This window comes from Eschrichtius robustus, chromosome 1 (assembly GCF_028021215.1).
Source record: "Eschrichtius robustus isolate mEscRob2 chromosome 1, mEscRob2.pri, whole genome shotgun sequence".
Lineage (NCBI taxonomy): Eukaryota > Metazoa > Chordata > Mammalia > Artiodactyla > Eschrichtiidae > Eschrichtius > Eschrichtius robustus.
This window is the reverse complement of record NC_090824.1, coordinates 143,389,699-143,416,482: the sequence shown is the minus strand read 5'-3', so window position 1 is coordinate 143,416,482 and position 26,784 is coordinate 143,389,699. Positions and strand designations below refer to the sequence as shown.

Genomic DNA, 26,784 nt, shown 5'->3' with positions numbered 1-26,784 from the left:
GCGAGGCCTAATCCATCAGCCCCCTTCCGCCATCACCAAACTCCATCCCACCCCCGCCCACTGCTCTAGCCCCACCGGGCACTCAAATACCTCACCGCACCAAACACAACAACAGAGAGGGCCACAGGCCTGGCCTGAGTCTCCAGCCTCCAACCAGGGAAACTTGCTCATTTTGGCTTCCAAAATCAACCACCGAAGCGGCATGCACAAAGCGGGATCCTGGTCAAAACGCACTTCTCCAAGCTGAAAGCTCACTGGGCCCACACCAGCACACACTCTGACTCTGAACACTAGCAGGAGAGCCTGCCCCCTTGCATTCCCTCACGGCCTTTTAGCAGGGACCGCGGATTCATAGATGGCCCAGCTTATGGGCAGACACGGTCGACCCTCAGTCAGGAGCCCCTCCAATACTGGAGTCCTTGGTGGTGTTTGCGTGCATGTCGGCAGGGGACACTGGCCTTCACTCCTAAGAGTCCCCTACACCCGAGAGAGGAAACGTGCTAACCTCAGTTTCGATAAGGATACGGTAGAGTGTTCTCACCCATTTTGTTCAGAGTTTCCAAGGAAGGCATACAAGGGTGCCATCATCGATCCAAGCACATGCTGGGATGCTGCAGAACACAACCGGGCAGTGCGCCGGGCTCTGCAGGGGAGTAATGAGCCTGGGGTACCCCAAAAGCCTGGAGAATCCACAGCCCTCAGGCCACTCAACAAGACGAACAATCAAGCCACTCTTGCAGCCATTGGGCCCATCTCAGGAAAACCTAATATCTAATGGCACATTTTGGGGTGGTTGAATACCTACCATCCTGAGTTATCCGCGACCATGCTCGGGAACATGGCCCCGCCTCACCTTTTCCAGTTCTTCTTAGCACCTCCAGTCATCAGAGCACACGAAGATCTTGTTTTTGCCGATGGCGAGGCTTGCCCAGCAACTGCACCTGGGAAGTGGACTGGTGTACTCAAAGGACATGATCCATACAAATATTTTCCTGGGCTTGAGCTCTGAAACTGCTTCCCAAGGACCTCTATCCCTTACCGAGAATTGACTGCATGTCTGATAGTACGACTGCAGGAAGTTAGGCACATACATTGGCCGGTGTGTGAGAGGCTGTATTTCTGTGTTCACGCGTGTGACTGTGACTGTGACTGCGCACGCAGACACTCTTGTGGGTTTCTCTGTGTGCCGCTGACTACGCGTCTTGGTCTCTGTGTGTCCCTGTAGCCCTGTGAAGAGGCGTCCAACAGTAAACGCCATAGTTTATACACAACACCCTGTCTAGACCCACAACTGAAAGGAGAAAGCCCCCTGTCAGCTTCCAGAGGCCGCATGCAAACTTTAACCCCCAGGGGCTGTTGAAATACTCCACGAACTCCCGCTCTCCCACAGCCACGCCTTCTGACCAGAGCACAAAGACTGGACGAGACCTGCCTCCCGGCCGTGGGTGTGACATCTACGTGCAACTCGAGAACCGGCCAGCTACCAGCACATCTGATGTGCACTTGGGGTCACTCGCAGCACTTTCGGATGCAAGGGAACTCCCATGGGTGACCCGACACCGACCTACAGCATTCTACTGGCAAGATGCAGCCTGAAAACACTCAAGGGGCTAAAGAACATCGAACAAAGTGCAACTTCTTGCCAACTAGGCCTAATCACTTTCCTTTGACCCGTGGGAATGCCCACCACAGGAGGCAGTGGGCTTCAGCAGCCATGACCCATGTTGGAACCCCACAGCGGAAACTAGGCCACCTTCCCGGCCATGTCTCAGGCAGCTCCCATCCTGCAAGGTTCGCGGCCCTGACCCCTAAGGAATCGCTCCAAAGCTCAACAGCCTCGTCCAACGTGCCCTACTACAGCCAGCAGGGCGACGCGTCCCTACTGGAAGCAACAGACATCTTCCGAACACGGGAACACTGAACACCAGGGAAGACAGACCGCAGGCCTGTCTGCTTTGAAGATGCTGATCCCACCTGATGCATCCTGGAAATTCTCCACTGCCACAGTCACACCACTGAGGAACTCAGAGTGATCAAAGGCATGGTCCACGAGGACCACAGACAGACTTGCAACGGAAGACCTCTGCCAAGTGAGGGGACTTGGAATCCTGAAAGGGAACACTGGCTGGCCTTGGCAGTGCACCAGGGATGGCAACAGTGCCCCCTTCTCTGCCCCGCCAATGGACTGCTCTGGATAAAGCTCGGGCTATTCGAAAGGCCTGCATGCCACACGGGCCGGCCGCGTCATGCCCTCCGGCAGAAACACTATCGCATTGCACATTGCCAAAAGTGGGAAAAGAGCGACCAAAGGGCTTGTTTGCATAACTCACCTACCCCCAAGAAGGCCGGCACAGATGCCTCAGCATGTCCATCTTCTCTATGTCCTGCAAGACACCCGTGGGGAGTCACTCCTCTGGAAACGGGATTGCAACTCTTCACAGGTAACCTACCTCACTGCATCCTCATGAACTGCCAAAGCCATCCCCACCATAGGCAGCTGATGCCAGGCCATCACGAACAAGACACACCCTTGGGAAGCCAAGGCCAGCGCCTGCAACCCAATGATGACAGCCCATCCCACGACATCACACAGGACCTGTCCTCATGATACCTTACCTTTCTCTCCAGGGCAGCAGCCACTACGCAGGCTTAAATACAGCACTCGATCCTCACCCCACTCCACGATGATCCACTTAGCGCCAACAGTGTGCTGGCAGCTTCAGGGGCAGCAGCGAGGCCTAATCCATCAGCCCCATTCCGCCATCACCAAACTCCATCCCACCCCCGCCCACTGCTCCAGCCCCACCGGGCACTCAAGAACCTCACCGCACCAAACACGACAACAGAGAGGGCCACAGGCCTGGCCTGAGGCTCCAGGCTCCAACCAGGGAAACTTGCTCATTTTGGCTCCCAAAATCAACCACCGAAGCGGCATGCACAAAGCGTGATCCTGGTCAAAACACACTTCTCCAAGCTGAAAGCTCACTGGGCCCACACCAGCACACACTCCGACTCTGAAGACTAGCAGGAGAGCCTGTCCCCTTGCATTCCCTCACGGCCTTTTAGCAGGGACCGCGGATTCATAGATGACCCAGCTTATGGGCAGACACGGTCCACCCTGAGACAGGAGCCCCTCCAATGCTAGAGCCCTTAGTGGTGTTGGCATGCATGTCATCAGGGGATGTTGGCCCTCACTCCTAACTGTCCCCTACCCCCGAGAGGAAACGTGCTGGACCTCAGTTGCGATGAGGAGACCGTAGAGCTTTCTCACTCATTTTGTTCAGAGTTTCCAAGGAATGCATACAAGGGTGTCATCATCGATCCAAGCACATGCTGGGACGCTGCAGAACAGAAACGGGCAGGCCGTGGGGCTCTGCAGAGGAGCAATGACCCAGAAGTACTCCAACAGCCTGGGGAATCCACAGTCCTCAGGCCACTCAGCAAGACCAACAATCAATCCACTCTTGCAGCCATTGGACCCATCTGAGGAAAACCTAATATCCAATGGCGCATCTTAGTATGCGTGAATGCTACTGTCCTGAGTTATCCCCAGCCACGCTCAGCAACGTGCGCCTTCTCCACTTTTTCCAGTTCCCCTTAGCACATCCAGTCATCAGACAACACGAAGGTCTTCTTGTCTTTGCCGACGGCCAGCCTTACCCTGCAACTGCACCTGAGAAGTGGATAGAAATCATGCAGGCTTCTGAATTGCACCAGAGTCCTCAGAGAACATGATTCTTGTGTAAACTTACCTGCGTGTGAGCCCGGAACCTGCTTCCCAAGTACCACTATCCCTTACCGAAAACTGATTGCGTGTCTCACAGCACGACTGGAGGAAGTTAGGCATGCATGTTGGCCGGTGTGTGAGACGCTGTATGTGTGTATTCACGCATGTGGGCGTGTGTGACTCTGACTGCGCACGAAGATGCACTCGTGGGTTCCGGTGTGTGCCGCTGAATATGCGTCTTGGTCTCTGGGTGTCCCTGTGGCCCTCTGCAGACGCCTCCAACAGTAAACGCCATAGTTTATACACACCATCCTGGTTGGACCCCCAACTGAAAGGAGAAAGACCCCTGTCAGCTTCAAGAGGCCACATGCGAACTTTGAACCCCAGGGACTGTTGAAATAGTCCACAGATTCCCGCTCTCTCACAGCCACGCCTTCTGACCAAAGCACAAAGACTGGACGAGACCGGCTTCCCGGCCGTGGCTGTCACATCTATGTGGACCTGGACACCCTGCCACCTACCAGCACATCTGATGTGCCCTTGGGGTCACTCCCACCACTCCCGGAAGCAAGGGAACCTCCCATGGGCGGACTGACAGCGACCTGCAGTTGCCTACAGGCAAGATGCAGCCCGGCACTTCTCAAGGGGCTAAGGAACTGCAGACCAAGTGCGTCTTCTCACCAACTAGACCAAATCACCTTCCGTGACCCCGTGGAAATGCCCACAATGGGAAGTGTTGGACTTCAGCAACCATGACACAGGTTGGAACACCAGAGCAGAATTTAGGCCACCTCCTCACCCACGTATCGGCAAGTTTCCAACTGGCAGGGAACGTGGGCCTGACCACTGAGAAAATGCTCAAACGATACACAGCCTCTTCCTAAGTGCCCTCCTCCTGCATGCAGGGCGACTCGACCCTGTTGGAAGCCACAGACATCATGCGAACATGGGGACACTGAACACCAGGGAAGACAGACTGCAAGCCTGTCGGCTTTGATGATGTCCACACCACCCCATGCATCCTGGCAATTCTCCACTGCCACAGTGACACTACCGAGGAACTCACAGCGATCAAATGCACTGTTCCTGAGGACCACAGACAGACTTTCAAAGGAAGACCTCTGCCACACGAGGGGATATGGAAGCTTGAAAGGGCACAGTGGCTGTCCACGACAGCACACCTGGCATCGCAACAGTGCCCCCATCTCTGCCCCGCCCACGGACAGCTGCAGATACACCTCAGGATGTTCGAACGGCCTGCATGCCATACTGGCTGGCGGTGTCATGCCTCCCCGGGAGAAACACTTTCGCTTTGCACATTCCCAAACAAGGGAAGAAAGCAGCCAATAGGGATGTTCGCATAACTCACCTACCTCCAAGGAGCCCGGCACAGACGCCTCACAATGTCGATCTTCTCTACGTCCCGCAAGACACCGTTTCGGTGTCATTCCTCTGGCAATGGGATCACAGCTCTACACAGGTTACCTACCTCACCTCATGCACTTGAACTGCCAAAGCAACCCCCTCCATAGGCAGCTGATGCCAGCCCATCACGAACATGACTCATCCTTGGGAAGCCGAGGCCAGCACCTGCAACCCAATTATGACAGCCTATTCCACGACCTCACAAAGGACCTGTCCTCATCATCCCTTAGCTTCCTGTCCAGGCCATCAGCGACCACGCAGGTTTCAATGCAGCACTCGAAACTCACCCCACTCCACGATGTCCCACTTGGCACCAAAACTGCGCTGGGTGTTAAAGTAGAGGAGCAGACTAGGGCAGTAGTGTGCCCTAATCCATCAGCCCCTTTCCGCCGACGCCCAAACCGAGCCCAACCCCGCCCACTTCTCCAGCCTAACTAGGGACTCAAAAACCTCACTGTGCAAAACGCAAGGACAGGGAGGGCCACAGGCCTGGCCTCAGGTTCCAGGCACCGACCAGGGACGCTTGCTCATTTTGGCTTTAAAAATCAACACACGAAACGGCATGCACGAAGCGTGATCCTGGCCAAAACACACTTATCCAACTGAAGGACACTGGGCCTAGACCGGCACACACCCCGACTCTTAAGACCAGCAAGAGAGCCTGCACCCTCGCATTCTTTAACCACCTTTCAGCAGGGACCCGGGATACACAGATAAGCCAGCTTATGTGCAGACACGGTCGACCCTCAGACAGGAGCCCCTCCAATACTGGAGTCCTTGGTGGTGTTTGCGTGCATGTCGGCAGGGGACACTGGCCTTCACTCCTAACAGTCCCCTACACCTGAGAGAGGAAACGTGCTGAACCTCAGTTTCGATAAGGATACGGGAGAGTGTTCTCACCCATTTTGTTCAGAGTTTCCAAGGAATGCATACAAGGGTGTCATCATCGATCCAAGCACATGCTGGGATGCTGCAGCACACAACCGGGCAGTGCGCCGGGCTCTGCAGGGGAGTCATGAGCCTGGGGTACCCCAAAAGCCTGGAGAATCCACAGCCCTCAGGCCACTCAACAAGACGAACAATCAAGCCACTCTTGCAGCCATTGGGCCCATCTCACGAAAACCTAATATCTAATGGCACATCTTGGGGTGGTTGAATACCTACCATCCTGAGTTATCCACGACCATGCTCGGGAACATGGCTCCGCCTCTCTTTTTCCAGTTCTTCTTAGCACCTCCAGTCATCAGAGCACACGAAGATCTTCTTGTTTTTGCCGACGGCGAGGCTTGCCCAGCAACTGCACCTGGGAAGTGAACTGGTGTCCTCAAAGACATGATCCATACAAACATTTACCTGGGCTTGAGCTCTGAAACTTCTTCCCAAGGACCTCTATCCCTTACCGAGAATTGACTGCATGTCTGATAGTACGACTGCAGGAAGTTAGGCACATGCATTGGCCGGTGTGTTACAGGCTGTATTTCTGTGTTCACGCGTGTGACTGTGACTGCGCACGCAGACGCTCTTGTGGGTTACTCTGTGTGCCGCTGCCTACGCTTCTTGGTCTCTGTGTGTCCCTGTAGCCCTGTGAAGAGGCGTCCAACAGTAAACGCCATAGTTTATACACAACACCCTGTCTAGACTCCCAACTGAAAGGAGAAAGCCCCCTTTCAGCTTCCAGAGGCCGCATGCAAACTTTAAACCCCAGGGGCTGTTGAAATACTCCACGGACTCCCGCTCTCCCACAGCCACGCCTTCTGACCAGAGCACAAAGACTGGGCGAGACCTGCCTCCCGGCCGTGGGTGTGACATCTACGTGCAACTCGAGAACCTGCCAGCTACCAGCACATCTGATGTGCACTTGGGGTCACTCCCAGCACTTTCGGAAGCAAGGGAACTCCCATGGGTGACCCGACACCGACCTACAGCATTCTACTGGCAAGATGCAGCCTGAAAACACTCAATGGGCTAAAGAATATCGAACAAAGTACAACTTCTTGCCAACTAGGCCTAATCACTTTCCTTTGACCCGTGGGAATGCCCACCACAGGAGGCAGTGGGCTTCAGCAGCCATGACCCATTTTGGAGCCCCACAGCGGGAACTAGGTCACCTTCCCGGCCATGTCTCATGCAGCTCCCATCCTGCAAGGTTCGCGGCCCTGATCCCTAAGGAACCGCTCAAACGCTCAACAGCCTCGTCCAACGTGCCCTACTCCAGCCAGCAGGGCGACGCGTCCCTACTGGAAGCCACAGACATCTTCCGAACACGGGAACACTGAACACCAGGGAAGAGAGACCGCAGGCCTGTCTGCTTTGAAGATGCTGATCCCACCTGATGCATCCTGGAAATTCTCCACTGCCACAGTGACACCACTGAGGTACTCAGAGTGATCAAAGGCATGGTCCCCGAGGACCACAGACAGACTTGCAACGGAAGACCTCTGCCATGTGAGGGGACTTGGAAGCCTGAAAGGGAAGAGTGGCTGGCCTTGGCAGCGCACCAGGGATGGCAACAGTGCCCCCTTCTCTGCCCCGCCAACGAACTGCTCTGGATAAAGCTCTGGCTATTCAAAAGGCCTGCATGCCATACGGGCCGGCCGCGTCATGCCCTCCGGCAGAAACACTGTCGCTTTGCACATTCCCAAAAGTGGGAAAAGAGCGACCCAAGGGCTTGTTTGCATAACTCACCTACCCCCAAGAAGGCCGGCACAGATGCCTCAGCATGTCCATCTTCTCTATGTCCCGCAAGACACCCGTGGGGAGTCACTCCTCTGGAAACGGGATTGCAACTCTTCACAGGTAACCTACCTCACTGCATCCTCATGAACTGCCAAAGCCATCCCCACCATAGGCAGCTGATGCCAGGCCATCATGAACAAGACACATTCTTGGGAAGCCGAGGCCAACGCCTGCAACCCAATGATGACAGCCCATCCCACGACATCACACAGGACCTGTCCTCATGATACCTTACCTTTCTCTCCAGGGCAGCAGCCACTACGCAGGCTTAAATGCAGCACTCGATCCTCACCCCACTCCACGATGATCCACTTAGCACTATCAGTGTGCTGGCAGCTTCAGGGGCAGCAGCGAGGCCTGATTCATCAGCCCCCTTCCGCCATCACCAAACTCCATCCCACGCCCGCCCACTGCTCCAGCCCCACCGGGCACTGAAGAACCTCACCGCACCAAACACAACAACAGAGAGGGCCACAGGCCTGGCCTGAGGCTCCAGGCTCCAACCAGGGAACCTTGCTCATTTTGGCTTCCAAAATCAACCACCGAAGCGGCATGCACAAAGCGTGATCCTGGTAAAAACACACTTCTCCAAGCTGAAAGCTCACTGGGCCCACACCAGCACACACTCCGATTCTGAACACTAGCAGGAGAGCCTGCCCCCTTGCATTCCCTCACGGCCTTTTAGCAGGGACCGCGGATTCATAGATGACCCAGTTTATGGGCAGACACGGTCGACCCTCAGACAGGAGCCCCTCCAATACTGGAGTCCTTGGTGGTGTTTGCGTGCATGTCGGCAGGGGACACTGGCCTTCACTCCTAACAGTCCCCTACACCCAGGAGAGGAAACGTGCTGAACCTCAGTTTCGATAAGTATACGGGAGAGTGTTCTCACCCATTTTGTTCAGAGTTTCCAAGGAATGCATAAAAGGGTGTCATCATCGATCCAAGCACATGCTGGGATGCTTCAGAACACAACCGGGCAGTGCGCCGGGCTCTGCAGGGGAGTCATGAGTCTGGGGTACCCCAAAATCCTGGAGCATCCACAGCCCTCAGGCCACGCAACAAGACAAACAATCAAGCCACTCTTACAGCCATTGGGCCTATCTGAGGAAAACCTAATATCTAATGGCACATCCTGGGGTGCTTGAATACCTACCATCCTGAGTTATCCGCGACCATGCTCGGGAACATGGCCCCGCCTCACTTTTTCCAGTTATTCTTAGCACCTCCAGTCATCAGAGCACACGAAGATCTTCTTGTTTTTGCCAACGGCGAGGCTTGCCCAGCAACTGCACCTGGGAATTGGACTGGTGTCCTCAAAGGACATGATCCATACAAACATTTACGTGGGCTTGAGCTCTGAAACTGCTTCCCAAGGACCTCTATCCCTTACCGAGAATTGACTGCATGTCTGATAGTACGACTGCAGGAAGTTAGGCACATACATTGGCCGGTGTGTGAGAGGCTGTATTTCTGTGTTCACGCGTGTGACTGTGACTGCGCACGCAGACGCTCTTGTGGGTTACTCTGTGTGCCGCTGCCTACGCTTCTTGGTCTCTGTGTGTCCCTGTAGCCCTGTGAAGAGGCGTCCAACAGTAAACGCCATAGTTTATACACAACACCCTGTCTAGACTCCCAACTGAAAGGAGAAAGCCCCCTTTCAGCTTCCAGAGGCCGCATGCAAACTTTAAACCCCAGGGGCTGTTGAAATACTCCACGGACTCCCGCTCTCCCACAGCCACGCCTTCTGACCAGAGCACAAAGACTGGGCGAGACCTGCCTCCCGGCCGTGGGTGTGACATCTACGTGCAACTCGAGAACCTGCCAGCTACCAGCACATCTGATGTGCACTTGGGGTCACTCCCAGCACTTTCGGAAGCAAGGGAACTCCCATGGGTGACCCGACACCGACCTACAGCATTCTACTGGCAAGATGCAGCCTGAAAACACTCAATGGGCTAAAGAATATCGAACAAAGTACAACTTCTTGCCAACTAAGCCTAATCACTTTCCTTTGACCCGTGGGAATGCCCACCACAGGAGGCAGTGGGCTTCAGCAGCCATGACCCATTTTGGAGCCCCACAGCGGGAACTAGGTCACCTTCCCGGCCATGTCTCATGCAGCTCCCATCCTGCAAGGTTCGCGGCCCTGATCCCTAAGGAACCGCTCAAACGCTCAACAGCCTCGTCCAACGTGCCCTACTCCAGCCAGCAGGGCGACGCGTCCCTACTGGAAGCCACAGACATCTTCCGAACACGGGAACACTGAACACCAGGGAAGAGAGACCGCAGGCCTGTCTGCTTTGAAGATGCTGATCCCACCTGATGCATCCTGGAAATTCTCCACTGCCACAGTGACACCACTGAGGTACTCAGAGTGATCAAAGGCATGGTCCCCGAGGACCACAGACAGACTTGCAACGGAAGACCTCTGCCATGTGAGGGGACTTGGAAGCCTGAAAGGGAAGAGTGGCTGGCCTTGGCAGCGCACCAGGGATGGCAACAGTGCCCCCTTCTCTGCCCCGCCAACGAACTGCTCTGGATAAAGCTCTGGCTATTCAAAAGGCCTGCATGCCATACGGGCCGGCCGCGTCATGCCCTCCGGCAGAAACACTGTCGCTTTGCACATTCCCAAAAGTGGGAAAAGAGCGACCCAAGGGCTTGTTTGCATAACTCACCTACCCCCAAGAAGGCCGGCACAGATGCCTCAGCATGTCCATCTTCTCTATGTCCCGCAAGACACCCGTGGGGAGTCACTCCTCTGGAAACGGGATTGCAACTCTTCACAGGTAACCTACCTCACTGCATCCTCATGAACTGCCAAAGCCATCCCCACCATAGGCAGCTGATGCCAGGCCATCACGAACAAGACACACCCTTGGGAAGCCAAGGCCAGCGCCTGCAACCCAATGATGACAGCCCATCCCACGACATCACACAGGACCTGTCCTCATGATACCTTACCTTTCTCTCCAGGGCAGCAGCCACTACGCAGGCTTAAATACAGCACTCGATCCTCACCCCACTCCACGATGATCCACTTAGCGCCAACAGTGTGCTGGCAGCTTCAGGGGCAGCAGCGAGGCCTAATCCATCAGCCCCATTCCGCCATCACCAAACTCCATCCCACCCCCGCCCACTGCTCCAGCCCCACCGGGCACTCAAGAACCTCACCGCACCAAACACGACAACAGAGAGGGCCACAGGCCTGGCCTGAGGCTCCAGGCTCCAACCAGGGAAACTTGCTCATTTTGGCTCCCAAAATCAACCACCGAAGCGGCATGCACAAAGCGTGATCCTGGTCAAAACACACTTCTCCAAGCTGAAAGCTCACTGGGCCCACACCAGCACACACTCCGACTCTGAAGACTAGCAGGAGAGCCTGTCCCCTTGCATTCCCTCACGGCCTTTTAGCAGGGACCGCGGATTCATAGATGACCCAGCTTATGGGCAGACACGGTCCACCCTGAGACAGGAGCCCCTCCAATGCTAGAGCCCTTAGTGGTGTTGGCATGCATGTCATCAGGGGATGTTGGCCCTCACTCCTAACTGTCCCCTACCCCCGAGAGGAAACGTGCTGGACCTCAGTTGCGATGAGGAGACCGTAGAGCTTTCTCACTCATTTTGTTCAGAGTTTCCAAGGAATGCATACAAGGGTGTCATCATCGATCCAAGCACATGCTGGGACGCTGCAGAACAGAAACGGGCAGGCCGTGGGGCTCTGCAGAGGAGCAATGACCCAGAAGTACTCCAACAGCCTGGGGAATCCACAGTCCTCAGGCCACTCAGCAAGACCAACAATCAATCCACTCTTGCAGCCATTGGACCCATCTGAGGAAAACCTAATATCCAATGGCGCATCTTAGTATGCGTGAATGCTACTGTCCTGAGTTATCCCCAGCCACGCTCAGCAACGTGCGCCTTCTCCACTTTTTCCAGTTCCCCTTAGCACATCCAGTCATCAGACAACACGAAGGTCTTCTTGTCTTTGCCGACGGCCAGCCTTACCCTGCAACTGCACCTGAGAAGTGGATAGAAATCATGCAGGCTTCTGAATTGCACCAGAGTCCTCAGAGAACATGATTCTTGTGTAAACTTACCTGCGTGTGAGCCCGGAACCTGCTTCCCAAGTACCACTATCCCTTACCGAAAACTGATTGCGTGTCTCACAGCACGACTGGAGGAAGTTAGGCATGCATGTTGGCCGGTGTGTGAGACGCTGTATGTGTGTATTCACGCATGTGGGCGTGTGTGACTCTGACTGCGCACGAAGATGCACTCGTGGGTTCCGGTGTGTGCCGCTGAATATGCGTCTTGGTCTCTGGGTGTCCCTGTGGCCCTCTGCAGACGCCTCCAACAGTAAACGCCATAGTTTATACACACCATCCTGGTTGGACCCCCAACTGAAAGGAGAAAGACCCCTGTCAGCTTCAAGAGGCCACATGCGAACTTTGAACCCCAGGGACTGTTGAAATAGTCCACAGATTCCCGCTCTCTCACAGCCACGCCTTCTGACCAAAGCACAAAGACTGGACGAGACCGGCTTCCCGGCCGTGGCTGTCACATCTATGTGGACCTGGACACCCTGCCACCTACCAGCACATCTGATGTGCCCTTGGGGTCACTCCCACCACTCCCGGAAGCAAGGGAACCTCCCATGGGCGGACTGACAGCGACCTGCAGTTGCCTACAGGCAAGATGCAGCCCGGCACTTCTCAAGGGGCTAAGGAACTGCAGACCAAGTGCGTCTTCTCACCAACTAGACCAAATCACCTTCCGTGACCCCGTGGAAATGCCCACAATGGGAAGTGTTGGACTTCAGCAACCATGACACAGGTTGGAACACCAGAGCAGAATTTAGGCCACCTCCTCACCCACGTATCGGCAAGTTTCCAACTGGCAGGGAACGTGGGCCTGACCACTGAGAAAATGCTCAAACGATACACAGCCTCTTCCTAAGTGCCCTCCTCCTGCATGCAGGGCGACTCGACCCTGTTGGAAGCCACAGACATCATGCGAACATGGGGACACTGAACACCAGGGAAGACAGACTGCAAGCCTGTCGGCTTTGATGATGTCCACACCACCCCATGCATCCTGGCAATTCTCCACTGCCACAGTGACACTACCGAGGAACTCACAGCGATCAAATGCACTGTTCCTGAGGACCACAGACAGACTTTCAAAGGAAGACCTCTGCCACACGAGGGGATATGGAAGCTTGAAAGGGCACAGTGGCTGTCCACGACAGCACACCTGGCATCGCAACAGTGCCCCCATCTCTGCCCCGCCCACGGACAGCTGCAGATACACCTCAGGATGTTCGAACGGCCTGCATGCCATACTGGCTGGCGGTGTCATGCCTCCCCGGGAGAAACACTTTCGCTTTGCACATTCCCAAACAAGGGAAGAAAGCAGCCAATAGGGATGTTCGCATAACTCACCTACCTCCAAGGAGCCCGGCACAGACGCCTCACAATGTCGATCTTCTCTACGTCCCGCAAGACACCGTTTCGGTGTCATTCCTCTGGCAATGGGATCACAGCTCTACACAGGTTACCTACCTCACCTCATGCACTTGAACTGCCAAAGCAACCCCCTCCATAGGCAGCTGATGCCAGCCCATCACGAACATGACTCATCCTTGGGAAGCCGAGGCCAGCACCTGCAACCCAATTATGACAGCCTATTCCACGACCTCACAAAGGACCTGTCCTCATCATCCCTTAGCTTCCTGTCCAGGCCATCAGCGACCACGCAGGTTTCAATGCAGCACTCGAAACTCACCCCACTCCACGATGTCCCACTTGGCACCAAAACTGCGCTGGGTGTTAAAGTAGAGGAGCAGACTAGGGCAGTAGTGTGCCCTAATCCATCAGCCCCTTTCCGCCGACGCCCAAACCGAGCCCAACCCCGCCCACTTCTCCAGCCTAACTAGGGACTCAAAAACCTCACTGTGCAAAACGCAAGGACAGGGAGGGCCACAGGCCTGGCCTCAGGTTCCAGGCACCGACCAGGGACGCTTGCTCATTTTGGCTTTAAAAATCAACACACGAAACGGCATGCACGAAGCGTGATCCTGGCCAAAACACACTTATCCAACTGAAGGACACTGGGCCTAGACCGGCACACACCCCGACTCTTAAGACCAGCAAGAGAGCCTGCACCCTCGCATTCTTTAACCACCTTTCAGCAGGGACCCGGGATACACAGATAAGCCAGCTTATGTGCAGACACGGTCGACCCTCAGACAGGAGCCCCTCCAATACTGGAGTCCTTGGTGGTGTTTGCGTGCATGTCGGCAGGGGACACTGGCCTTCACTCCTAACAGTCCCCTACACCTGAGAGAGGAAACGTGCTGAACCTCAGTTTCGATAAGGATACGGGAGAGTGTTCTCACCCATTTTGTTCAGAGTTTCCAAGGAATGCATACAAGGGTGTCATCATCGATCCAAGCACATGCTGGGATGCTGCAGCACACAACCGGGCAGTGCGCCGGGCTCTGCAGGGGAGTCATGAGCCTGGGGTACCCCAAAAGCCTGGAGAATCCACAGCCCTCAGGCCACTCAACAAGACGAACAATCAAGCCACTCTTGCAGCCATTGGGCCCATCTCACGAAAACCTAATATCTAATGGCACATCTTGGGGTGGTTGAATACCTACCATCCTGAGTTATCCACGACCATGCTCGGGAACATGGCTCCGCCTCTCTTTTTCCAGTTCTTCTTAGCACCTCCAGTCATCAGAGCACACGAAGATCTTCTTGTTTTTGCCGACGGCGAGGCTTGCCCAGCAACTGCACCTGGGAAGTGAACTGGTGTCCTCAAAGACATGATCCATACAAACATTTACCTGGGCTTGAGCTCTGAAACTTCTTCCCAAGGACCTCTATCCCTTACCGAGAATTGACTGCATGTCTGATAGTACGACTGCAGGAAGTTAGGCACATGCATTGGCCGGTGTGTTACAGGCTGTATTTCTGTGTTCACGCGTGTGACTGTGACTGCGCACGCAGACGCTCTTGTGGGTTACTCTGTGTGCCGCTGCCTACGCTTCTTGGTCTCTGTGTGTCCCTGTAGCCCTGTGAAGAGGCGTCCAACAGTAAACGCCATAGTTTATACACAACACCCTGTCTAGACTCCCAACTGAAAGGAGAAAGCCCCCTTTCAGCTTCCAGAGGCCGCATGCAAACTTTAAACCCCAGGGGCTGTTGAAATACTCCACGGACTCCCGCTCTCCCACAGCCACGCCTTCTGACCAGAGCACAAAGACTGGGCGAGACCTGCCTCCCGGCCGTGGGTGTGACATCTACGTGCAACTCGAGAACCTGCCAGCTACCAGCACATCTGATGTGCACTTGGGGTCACTCCCAGCACTTTCGGAAGCAAGGGAACTCCCATGGGTGACCCGACACCGACCTACAGCATTCTACTGGCAAGATGCAGCCTGAAAACACTCAATGGGCTAAAGAATATCGAACAAAGTACAACTTCTTGCCAACTAGGCCTAATCACTTTCCTTTGACCCGTGGGAATGCCCACCACAGGAGGCAGTGGGCTTCAGCAGCCATGACCCATTTTGGAGCCCCACAGCGGGAACTAGGTCACCTTCCCGGCCATGTCTCATGCAGCTCCCATCCTGCAAGGTTCGCGGCCCTGATCCCTAAGGAACCGCTCAAACGCTCAACAGCCTCGTCCAACGTGCCCTACTCCAGCCAGCAGGGCGACGCGTCCCTACTGGAAGCCACAGACATCTTCCGAACACGGGAACACTGAACACCAGGGAAGAGAGACCGCAGGCCTGTCTGCTTTGAAGATGCTGATCCCACCTGATGCATCCTGGAAATTCTCCACTGCCACAGTGACACCACTGAGGTACTCAGAGTGATCAAAGGCATGGTCCCCGAGGACCACAGACAGACTTGCAACGGAAGACCTCTGCCATGTGAGGGGACTTGGAAGCCTGAAAGGGAAGAGTGGCTGGCCTTGGCAGCGCACCAGGGATGGCAACAGTGCCCCCTTCTCTGCCCCGCCAACGAACTGCTCTGGATAAAGCTCTGGCTATTCAAAAGGCCTGCATGCCATACGGGCCGGCCGCGTCATGCCCTCCGGCAGAAACACTGTCGCTTTGCACATTCCCAAAAGTGGGAAAAGAGCGACCCAAGGGCTTGTTTGCATAACTCACCTACCCCCAAGAAGGCCGGCACAGATGCCTCAGCATGTCCATCTTCTCTATGTCCCGCAAGACACCCGTGGGGAGTCACTCCTCTGGAAACGGGATTGCAACTCTTCACAGGTAACCTACCTCACTGCATCCTCATGAACTGCCAAAGCCATCCCCACCATAGGCAGCTGATGCCAGGCCATCATGAACAAGACACATTCTTGGGAAGCCGAGGCCAACGCCTGCAACCCAATGATGACAGCCCATCCCACGACATCACACAGGACCTGTCCTCATGATACCTTACCTTTCTCTCCAGGGCAGCAGCCACTACGCAGGCTTAAATGCAGCACTCGATCCTCACCCCACTCCACGATGATCCACTTAGCACTATCAGTGTGCTGGCAGCTTCAGGGGCAGCAGCGAGGCCTGATTCATCAGCCCCCTTCCGCCATCACCAAACTCCATCCCACGCCCGCCCACTGCTCCAGCCCCACCGGGCACTGAAGAACCTCACCGCACCAAACACAACAACAGAGAGGGCCACAGGCCTGGCCTGAGGCTCCAGGCTCCAACCAGGGAACCTTGCTCATTTTGGCTTCCAAAATCAACCACCGAAGCGGCATGCACAAAGCGTGATCCTGGTAAAAACACACTTCTCCAAGCTGAAAGCTCACTGGGCCCACACCAGCACACACTCCGATTCTGAACACTAGCAGGAGAGCCTGCCCCCTTGCATTCCCTCACGGCCTTTTAGCAGGGACCGCGGATTCATAGATGACCCAGTTTATGGGCAGACACGGTCGACCCTCAGACAGGAGCCCCTCCAATACTGGAGTCCTTGGTGGTGTTTGCGTGCATGTCGGCAGGGGACACTGGCCTTCACTCCTAACAGTCCCCTACACCCAGGAGAGGAAACGTGCTGAACCTCAGTTTCGATAAGTATACGGGAGAGTGTTCTCACCCATTTTGTTCAGAGTTTCCAAGGAATGCATAAAAGGGTGTCATCATCGATCCAAGCACATGCTGGGATGCTTCAGAACACAACCGGGCAGTGCGCCGGGCTATGCAGGGGAGTCATGAGTCTGGGGTACCCCAAAATCCTGGAGCATCCACAGCCCTCAGGCCACGCAACAAGACAAACAATCAAGCCACTCTTACAGCCATTGGGCCTATCTGAGGAAAACCTAATATCTAATGGCACATCCTGGGGTGCTTGAATACCTACCATCCTGAGTTATCCGCGACCATGCTCGGGAACATGGCCCCGCCTCACTTTTTCCAGTTATTCTTAGCACCTCCAGTCATCAGAGCACACGAAGATCTTCTTGTTTTTGCCAACGGCGAGGCTTGCCCAGCAACTGCACCTGGGAATTGGACTGGTGTCCTCAAAGGACATGATCCATACAAACATTTACGTGGGCTTGAGCTCTGAAACTGCTTCCCAAGGACCTCTATCCCTTACCGAGAATTGACTGCATGTCTGATAGTACGACTGCAGGAAGTTAGGCACATACATTGGCCGGTGTGTGAGAGGCTGTATTTCTGTGTTCACGCGTGTGACTGTGACTGCGCACGCAGACGCTCTTGAGGGTTTCTCTGTGTGCCGCTGACTACGCGTCTTGGTCTCTGTGTGTCCCTGTAGCCCAGTGAAGAGGCGTCCAACAGTAAACGCCATAGTTTATACACAACACCCTGTCTAGACCCACAACTGAAAGGAGAAAGCCCCCTTTCAGCTTCCAGAGGCCGCATGCAAACTTTAAACCCCAGGGGCTGTTGAAATACTCCACGGACTCCTGCTCTCCCACAGCCACGCCTTCTGACCAGAGCACAAAGACTGGACGAGACCTGCCTCCCGGCCGTGGGTGTGACATCTACGTGCAACTCGAGAACCTGCCAGCTACCAGCACATCTGATGTGCACTTGGGGTCACTCCCAGCACTTTCGGAAGCAAGGGAACTCCCATGGGTGACCCGACACCCACCTACAGCATTCTACTGGCAAGATGCAGCCTGAAAACACTCAATGGGCTAAAGAATATCGAACAAAGTACAACTTCTTGCCAACTAGGCCTAATCACTTTCCTTTGACCCGTGGGAATGCCCACCACAGGAGGCAGTGGGCTTCAGCAGCCATGACCCATGTTGGAGCCCCACAGCGGGAACTATGTCACCTTCCCGGCCATGTCTCAGGCAGCTCCCATCCTGCAAGGTTCGTGGCCCTGATCCCTAAGGAACCGCTCAAACGCTCAACAGCCTCGTCCAACGTGCCCTACTCCAGCCAGCAGGGCGACGCGTCCCTACTGGAAGCCACAGACATCTTCCGAACACGGGAACACTGAACACCAGGGAAGACAGACCGCAAGCCTGTCTGCTTTGAAGATGCTGATCCCACCTGATGCATTCTGGAAATTCTCCACTGCCACAGTGACACCACTGAGGAACTCAGAGTGATCAAAGGCATGGTCCCCGAGGACCACAGACAGACTTGCAACGGAAGACCTCTGCCATGTGAGGGCACTTGGAAGCCTGAAAGGGAAGAGTGGCTGGCCTTGGCAGCGCACCAGGGATGGCAACAGTGCCCCCTTCTCTGTCCCGCCAACGGACTGCTCTGGATAAAGCTCTGGCTATTCGAAAGGCCTGCATGCCACACGGGCCGGCCGCGTCATGCCCTCCGGCAGAAACATTATCGCTTTCCACATTCCCAAAAGTGGGAAAAGGGCGACCAAAGGGCTTGTTTGCATAACTCACCTACCCCCAAGAAGGCCGGTACAGATGCCTCAGCATGTCCATCTTCTCTATGTCCCGCAAGACACCCGTGGGGAGTCACTCCTCTGGAAACGGGATTGCAACTCTTCACAGGTAACCTACCTCACAGCATCCTCATGAACTGCCAAAGCCATCCCCACCATAGGCAGCTGATGCCAGGCCATCATGTACAAGACACATCCTTGGGAAGCCGATGCCAGCGCCTGCAACCCAATGATGACAGCCCATCCCACTACATCACACAGGACCTGTCCTCATGATACCTTACCTTTCTCTCCAGGGCAGCAGCCACTACGCAGGCTTAAATGCAGCACTCGATCCTCACCCCACTCCACGATGATCCACTTAGCGCCAACAGTGTGCTGGCAGCTTCAGGGGCAGCAGCGAGGCCTAATCCATCAGCCCCCTTCCGCCATCACCAAACTCCATCCCAACCCCGCCCACTGCTCCAGCCCCATCGGGCACTCAAGAACCTCACCGCACCAAACACAACAACAGAGAGGGCCACAGGCCTGGCCTGAGGCTCCAGGCTCCAACCAGGGAACCTTGCTCATTTTGGCTCCCAAAATCAACCACCGAAGCGGGATGCACAAAGCGTGATCCTGGTCAAAACACACTTCTCCAAGCTGAAAGTTCACTGGGCCCACAACAGCACACACTCCGACTCTGTAGACTAGCAGGAGAGCCTGCCCCCTTGCATTCCCTCACGGCCTTTTAGCAGGGACCGCGGATTCATAGATGACCCAGCTTATGGGCAGACACGGTCGACCCTCAGACAGAAGCCCCTCCAATACTGGAGTCCTTGGTGGTGTTTGCGTGCATGTCGGCAGGGGACACTGGCCTTCACTCCTAACAGTCCCCTACACCCGAGAGAGGAAACGTGATGAACCTCAGTTTCGATAAGGATACGGTAGAGTGTTCTCACCCATGTTGTTCAGAGTTTCCAAGGAATGCATACAAGGGTGTCATCATCGATCCAAGCACATGCTGCGATGCTGCAGAACACAACCGGGCAGTGTGCCGGGCTCTGCAGGGGAGTCATGAGCCTGGGGTACCCCAAAAGTCTGGAGAATCCACAGCCCTTAGGCCACTCAACAAGACGAACAATCAAGCCACTCTTGCAGCCATTGGGCCCATGTCAGGAAAACCTAATATCTAATGGCACATCTTGGGGTGGTTGAATACCTACCATCCTGAGTTATCTGCGACCATGCTCGGGAACATGGCCCCGCCTCACTTTTTACAGTTCTTCTTAGCACCTCCAGTCATCAGAGCACACGAAGATCTTCTTGTTTTTGCCAACGGCGAGGCTTGCCCAGCATCTGCACCTGGGAAGTGGACTGGTGTCCTCAAAGGACATGATCCATACAAACATTTACCTGGGCTTGAGCTCTGAAACTGCTTCCAAAGGACCTCTATCCCTTACCGAGAATTGACTGCATGTCTGATAGTACGACTGCAGGAAGTTAGGCACATACATTGGCCGGTGTGTGAGAGGCTGTATTTCTGTGTTCACGCGTGTGACTGTGACTGCGCACGCAGACGCTCTTGTGGGTTTCTCTGTGTGCCGCTGACTACGCGTCTTGGTCTCTGTGTGTCACTGTAGCCCTGTGAAGTGGCGTCCAACAGTAAACGCCATAGTTTATACACAACACCCTGTCTAGACCCACAACTGAAAGGAGAAAGCCCCCTGTCAGCTTCCAGAGGACGCATGCAAACTTTAACCCCCAGGGGCTGTTGAAATACTCCACGGACTCCCGCTATCCCACAGGCACGCCTTCTGACCAGAGCACAAAGACTGGACGAGACCTGCCTCCCGGCCGTGGGTGTGACATCTACGAGCATCTCGAGAACCTGCCAGCTACCAGCACATCTGATGTGCACTTGGGGTCACTCCCAGCACTTTCGGAAGCAAGGGAATGCCCATGGGTGAGCCGATACCGACCTACAGCATTCTCCTGGCAAGATGCAGCCTGAAACCACTCAAGGGGCTAAAGAACATCGAACAAAGTGCAACTTCTTGCCAACTAGGCCTAATCACTTTCCTTTGACCCATGGGAATGCCCACCACAGGAAGCAGTGGGCTTCAGCAGCCATGACCCATGTTGGAACCCCACAGCGGAAACTAGGCCACCTTCCCGGCCATGTCTCAAGCAGCTCCCATCCTGCAAGGTTCGCGGCCCTGACCCCTAAAGAACCGCTCAAACGCTGAACAGCCTCCTCCAACGTGCCCTACTCCAGCCAGCAGGGTGACGCGTCCCTACTGGAAGCCACAGACATCTTCCGAACACGGGAACACTGAACACCAGGGAAGACAGACCGCAAGCCTGTCTGCTTTGAAGATGCTGATCCCACCTGATGCATCCTGGAAATTCTCCACTGCCACAGTGACACCACTGAGGAACTCAGAGTGATCAAAGGCATGGTCCACGAGGACCACAGACAGACTTGCAACGGAAGACCCCTGCCATGTGAGGGGACTTGGAAGCCTGAAAGGGAAGAGTGGCTGGCCTTGGCAGCGCACCAGGGATGGCAACAGTGCCCCCTTCTCTGCCCCGCCAACGAACTGCTCTGGATAAAGCTCTGGCTATTCGAAAGGCCTGCATGCCATACGGGCCGGCCGCGTCATGCCCTCCGGCAGAAACACTGTCGCTTTGCACATTCCCAAAAGTGGGAAAAGAGCGACCCAAGGGCTTGTTTGCATAACTCACCTACCCCCAAGAAGGCCGGCAGAGATGCCTCAGCATGTCCATCTTCTCTATGTCCCGCAAGACACCCGTGGGGAGTCACTCCTCTGGAAACGGGATTGCAACTCTTCACAGGTAACCTACCTCACTGCATCCTCATGAACTGCCAAAGCCATCCCCACCATAGGCAGCTGATGCCAGGCCATCATGAACAAGACACATTCTTGGGAAGCCGAGGCCAACGCCTGCAACCCAATGATGACAGCCCATCCCACGACATGTCACAGGACCTGTCCTCATGATACCTTACCTTTCTCTCCAGGGCAGCAGCCACTACGCAGGCTTAAATGCAGCACTCGATCCTCACCCCACTCCACGATGATCCACTTAGCACTATCAGTGTGCTGGCAGCTTCAGGGGCAGCAGCGAGGCCTGATTCATCAGCCCCCTTCCGCCATCACCAAACTCCATCCCACGCCCGCCCACTGCTCCAGCCCCACCGGGCACTGAAGAACCTCACCGCACCAAACACAACAACAGAGAGGGCCACAGGCCTGGCCTGAGGCTCCAGGCTCCAACCAGGGAACCTTGCTCATTTTGGCTTCCAAAATCAACCACCGAAGCGGCATGCACAAAGCGTGATCCTGGTAAAAACACACTTCTCCAAGCTGAAAGTTCACTGGGCCCACAACAGCACACACTCCGACTCTGTAGATTAGCAGGAGAGCCTGCCCCCTTGCATTCCCTCACGGCCTTTTAGCAGGGACCGCGGATTCATAGATGACCCAGCTTATGGGCAGACACGGTCGACCCTCAGACAGAAGCCCCTCCAATACTGGAGTCCTTGGTGGTGTTTGCGTGCATGTCGGCAGGGGACACTGGCCTTCACTCCTAACAGTCCCCTACACCCGAGAGAGGAAACGTGATGAACCTCAGTTTCGATAAGGATACGGTAGAGTGTTCTCACCCATGTTGTTCAGAGTTTCCAAGGAATGCATACAAGGGTGTCATCATCGATCCAAGCACATGCTGCGATGCTGCAGAACACAACCGGGCAGTGTGCCGGGCTCTGCAGGGGAGTCATGAGCCTGGGGTACCCCAAAAGTCTGGAGAATCCACAGCCCTTAGGCCACTCAACAAGACGAACAATCAAGCCACTCTTGCAGCCATTGGGCCCATGTCAGGAAAACCTAATATCTAATGGCACATCTTGGGGTGGTTGAATACCTACCATCCTGAGTTATCTGCGACCATGCTCGGGAACATGGCCCCGCCTCACTTTTTACAGTTCTTCTTAGCACCTCCAGTCATCAGAGCACACGAAGATCTTCTTGTTTTTGCCAACGGCGAGGCTTGCCCAGCATCTGCACCTGGGAAGTGGACTGGTGTCCTCAAAGGACATGATCCATACAAACATTTACCTGGGCTTGAGCTCTGAAACTGCTTCCAAAGGACCTCTATCCCTTACCGAGAATTGACTGCATGTCTGATAGTACGACTGCAGGAAGTTAGGCACATACATTGGCCGGTGTGTGAGAGGCTGTATTTCTGTGTTCACGCGTGTGACTGTGACTGCGCACGCAGACGCTCTTGTGGGTTTCTCTGTGTGCCGCTGACTACGCGTCTTGGTCTCTGTGTGTCACTGTAGCCCTGTGAAGTGGCGTCCAACAGTAAACGCCATAGTTTATACACAACACCCTGTCTAGACCCACAACTGAAAGGAGAAAGCCCCCTGTCAGCTTCCAGAGGACGCATGCAAACTTTAACCCCCAGGGGCTGTTGAAATACTCCACGGACTCCCGCTATCCCACAGGCACGCCTTCTGACCAGAGCACAAAGACTGGACGAGACCTGCCTCCCGGCCGTGGGTGTGACATCTACGAGCATCTCGAGAACCTGCCAGCTACCAGCACATCTGATGTGCACTTGGGGTCACTCCCAGCACTTTCGGAAGCAAGGGAATGCCCATGGGTGAGCCGATACCGACCTACAGCATTCTCCTGGCAAGATGCAGCCTGAAACCACTCAAGGGGCTAAAGAACATCGAACAAAGTGCAACTTCTTGCCAACTAGGCCTAATCACTTTCCTTTGACCCATGGGAATGCCCACCACAGGAAGCAGTGGGCTTCAGCAGCCATGACCCATGTTGGAACCCCACAGCGGAAACTAGGCCACCTTCCCGGCCATGTCTCAAGCAGCTCCCATCCTGCAAGGTTCGCGGCCCTGACCCCTAAAGAACCGCTCAAACGCTGAACAGCCTCCTCCAACGTGCCCTACTCCAGCCAGCAGGGTGACGCGTCCCTACTGGAAGCCACAGACATCTTCCGAACACGGGAACACTGAACACCAGGGAAGACAGACCGCAAGCCTGTCTGCTTTGAAGATGCTGATCCCACCTGATGCATCCTGGAAATTCTCCACTGCCACAGTGACACCACTGAGGAACTCAGAGTGATCAAAGGCATGGTCCACGAGGACCACAGACAGACTTGCAACGGAAGACCCCTGCCATGTGAGGGGACTTGGAAGCCTGAAAGGGAAGAGTGGCTGGCCTTGGCAGCGCACCAGGGATGGCAACAGTGCCCCCTTCTCTGCCCCGCCAACGAACTGCTCTGGATAAAGCTCTGGCTATTCGAAAGGCCTGCATGCCATACGGGCCGGCCGCGTCATGCCCTCCGGCAGAAACACTGTCGCTTTGCACATTCCCAAAAGTGGGAAAAGAGCGACCCAAGGGCTTGTTTGCATAACTCACCTACCCCCAAGAAGGCCGGCAGAGATGCCTCAGCATGTCCATCTTCTCTATGTCCCGCAAGACACCCGTGGGGAGTCACTCCTCTGGAAACGGGATTGCAACTCTTCACAGGTAACCTACCTCACTGCATCCTCATGAACTGCCAAAGCCATCCCCACCATAGGCAGCTGATGCCAGGCCATCATGAACAAGACACATTCTTGGGAAGCCGAGGCCAACGCCTGCAACCCAATGATGACAGCCCATCCCACGACATGTCACAGGACCTGTCCTCATGATACCTTACCTTTCTCTCCAGGGCAGCAGCCACTACGCAGGCTTAAATGCAGCACTCGATCCTCACCCCACTCCACGATGATCCACTTAGCACTATCAGTGTGCTGGCAGCTTCAGGGGCAGCAGCGAGGCCTGATTCATCAGCCCCCTTCCGCCATCACCAAACTCCATCCCACGCCCGCCCACTGCTCCAGCCCCACCGGGCACTGAAGAACCTCACCGCACCAAACACAACAACAGAGAGGGCCACAGGCCTGGCCTGAGGCTCCAGGCTCCAACCAGGGAACCTTGCTCATTTTGGCTTCCAAAATCAACCACCGAAGCGGCATGCACAAAGCGTGATCCTGGTAAAAACACACTTCTCCAAGCTGAAAGCTCACTGGGCCCACACCAGCACACACTCCGATTCTGAACACTAGCAGGAGAGCCTGCCCCCTTGCATTCCCTCACGGCCTTTTAGCAGGGACCGCGGATTCATAGATGACCCAGTTTATGGGCAGACACGGTCGACCCTCAGACAGGAGCCCCTCCAATACTGGAGTCCTTGGTGGTGTTTGCGTGCATGTCGGCAGGGGACACTGGCCTTCACTCCTAACAGTCCCCTACACCCAGGAGAGGAAACGTGCTGAACCTCAGTTTCGATAAGTATACGGGAGAGTGTTCTCACCCATTTTGTTCAGAGTTTCCAAGGAATGCATAAAAGGGTGTCATCATCGATCCAAGCACATGCTGGGATGCTTCAGAACACAACCGGGCAGTGCGCCGGGCTATGCAGGGGAGTCATGAGTCTGGGGTACCCCAAAATCCTGGAGCATCCACAGCCCTCAGGCCACGCAACAAGACAAACAATCAAGCCACTCTTACAGCCATTGGGCCTATCTGAGGAAAACCTAATATCTAATGGCACATCCTGGGGTGCTTGAATACCTACCATCCTGAGTTATCCGCGACCATGCTCGGGAACATGGCCCCGCCTCACTTTTTCCAGTTCTTCTTAGCACCTCCAGTCATCAGAGCACACGAAGATCTTCTTGTTTTTGCCAACGGCGAGGCTTGCCCAGCAACTGCACCTGGGAATTGGACTGGTGTCCTCAAAGGACATGATCCATACAAACATTTACGTGGGCTTGAGCTCTGAAACTGCTTCCCAAGGACCTCTATCCCTTACCGAGAATTGACTGCATGTCTGATAGTACGACTGCAGGAAGTTAGGCACATACATTGGCCGGTGTGTGAGAGGCTGTATTTCTGTGTTCACGCGTGTGACTGTGACTGCGCACGCAGACGCTCTTGAGGGTTTCTCTGTGTGCCGCTGACTACGCGTCTTGGTCTCTGTGTGTCCCTGTAGCCCAGTGAAGAGGCGTCCAACAGTAAACGCCATAGTTTATACACAACACCCTGTCTAGACCCACAACTGAAAGGAGAAAGCCCCCTTTCAGCTTCCAGAGGCCGCATGCAAACTTTAAACCCCAGGGGCTGTTGAAATACTCCACGGACTCCTGCTCTCCCACAGCCACGCCTTCTGACCAGAGCACAAAGACTGGACGAGACCTGCCTCCCGGCCGTGGGTGTGACATCTACGTGCAACTCGAGAACCTGCCAGCTACCAGCACATCTGATGTGCACTTGGGGTCACTCCCAGCACTTTCGGAAGCAAGGGAACTCCCATGGGTGACCCGACACCCACCTACAGCATTCTACTGGCAAGATGCAGCCTGAAAACACTCAATGGGCTAAAGAATATCGAACAAAGTACAACTTCTTGCCAACTAGGCCTAATCACTTTCCTTTGACCCGTGGGAATGCCCACCACAGGAGGCAGTGGGCTTCAGCAGCCATGACCCATGTTGGAGCCCCACAGCGGGAACTATGTCACCTTCCCGGCCATGTCTCAGGCAGCTCCCATCCTGCAAGGTTCGTGGCCCTGATCCCTAAGGAACCGCTCAAACGCTCAACAGCCTCGTCCAACGTGCCCTACTCCAGCCAGCAGGGCGACGCGTCCCTACTGGAAGCCACAGACATCTTCCGAACACGGGAACACTGAACACCAGGGAAGACAGACCGCAAGCCTGTCTGCTTTGAAGATGCTGATCCCACCTGATGCATTCTGGAAATTCTCCACTGCCACAGTGACACCACTGAGGAACTCAGAGTGATCAAAGGCATGGTCCCCGAGGACCACAGACAGACTTGCAACGGAAGACCTCTGCCATGTGAGGGCACTTGGAAGCCTGAAAGGGAAGAGTGG

General features: G+C 55.1%; 10 non-coding genes across 10 annotated transcripts; all 10 read right to left on the bottom strand.

Moving 5' to 3' along the window:
* Positions 1–501: 501 nt before the first annotated feature.
* Positions 502–594, bottom strand: LOC137751525 (small nucleolar RNA SNORD116). Its single transcript, XR_011070830.1, has one exon. It is a non-coding gene; the product is annotated as a small nucleolar RNA SNORD116 (small nucleolar RNA).
* Positions 595–3,231: 2,637 nt separating this feature from the next.
* On the bottom strand, positions 3,232–3,324 carry LOC137754217 (small nucleolar RNA SNORD116). The gene has a single exon (XR_011071772.1). It is a non-coding gene; the product is annotated as a small nucleolar RNA SNORD116 (small nucleolar RNA).
* Positions 3,325–6,012: 2,688 nt separating this feature from the next.
* Positions 6,013–6,105, bottom strand: LOC137777027 (small nucleolar RNA SNORD116). The gene has a single exon (XR_011076383.1). It is a non-coding gene; the product is annotated as a small nucleolar RNA SNORD116 (small nucleolar RNA).
* Positions 6,106–8,740: 2,635 nt separating this feature from the next.
* Positions 8,741–8,833, bottom strand: LOC137777005 (small nucleolar RNA SNORD116). Its single transcript, XR_011076377.1, has one exon. It is a non-coding gene; the product is annotated as a small nucleolar RNA SNORD116 (small nucleolar RNA).
* Positions 8,834–11,467: 2,634 nt separating this feature from the next.
* LOC137754212 (small nucleolar RNA SNORD116) lies at positions 11,468–11,560 on the bottom strand. The gene has a single exon (XR_011071768.1). It is a non-coding gene; the product is annotated as a small nucleolar RNA SNORD116 (small nucleolar RNA).
* Positions 11,561–14,248: 2,688 nt separating this feature from the next.
* Positions 14,249–14,341, bottom strand: LOC137777021 (small nucleolar RNA SNORD116). Its single transcript, XR_011076382.1, has one exon. It is a non-coding gene; the product is annotated as a small nucleolar RNA SNORD116 (small nucleolar RNA).
* A 2,635-nt stretch (positions 14,342–16,976) lies between these two features.
* LOC137777002 (small nucleolar RNA SNORD116) lies at positions 16,977–17,069 on the bottom strand. The gene has a single exon (XR_011076376.1). It is a non-coding gene; the product is annotated as a small nucleolar RNA SNORD116 (small nucleolar RNA).
* Positions 17,070–19,705: 2,636 nt separating this feature from the next.
* LOC137777277 (small nucleolar RNA SNORD116) lies at positions 19,706–19,798 on the bottom strand. The gene has a single exon (XR_011076485.1). It is a non-coding gene; the product is annotated as a small nucleolar RNA SNORD116 (small nucleolar RNA).
* A 2,636-nt stretch (positions 19,799–22,434) lies between these two features.
* On the bottom strand, positions 22,435–22,527 carry LOC137777270 (small nucleolar RNA SNORD116). The gene has a single exon (XR_011076483.1). It is a non-coding gene; the product is annotated as a small nucleolar RNA SNORD116 (small nucleolar RNA).
* Positions 22,528–25,163: 2,636 nt separating this feature from the next.
* On the bottom strand, positions 25,164–25,256 carry LOC137776999 (small nucleolar RNA SNORD116). The gene has a single exon (XR_011076375.1). It is a non-coding gene; the product is annotated as a small nucleolar RNA SNORD116 (small nucleolar RNA).
* Positions 25,257–26,784: the final 1,528 nt, after the last annotated feature.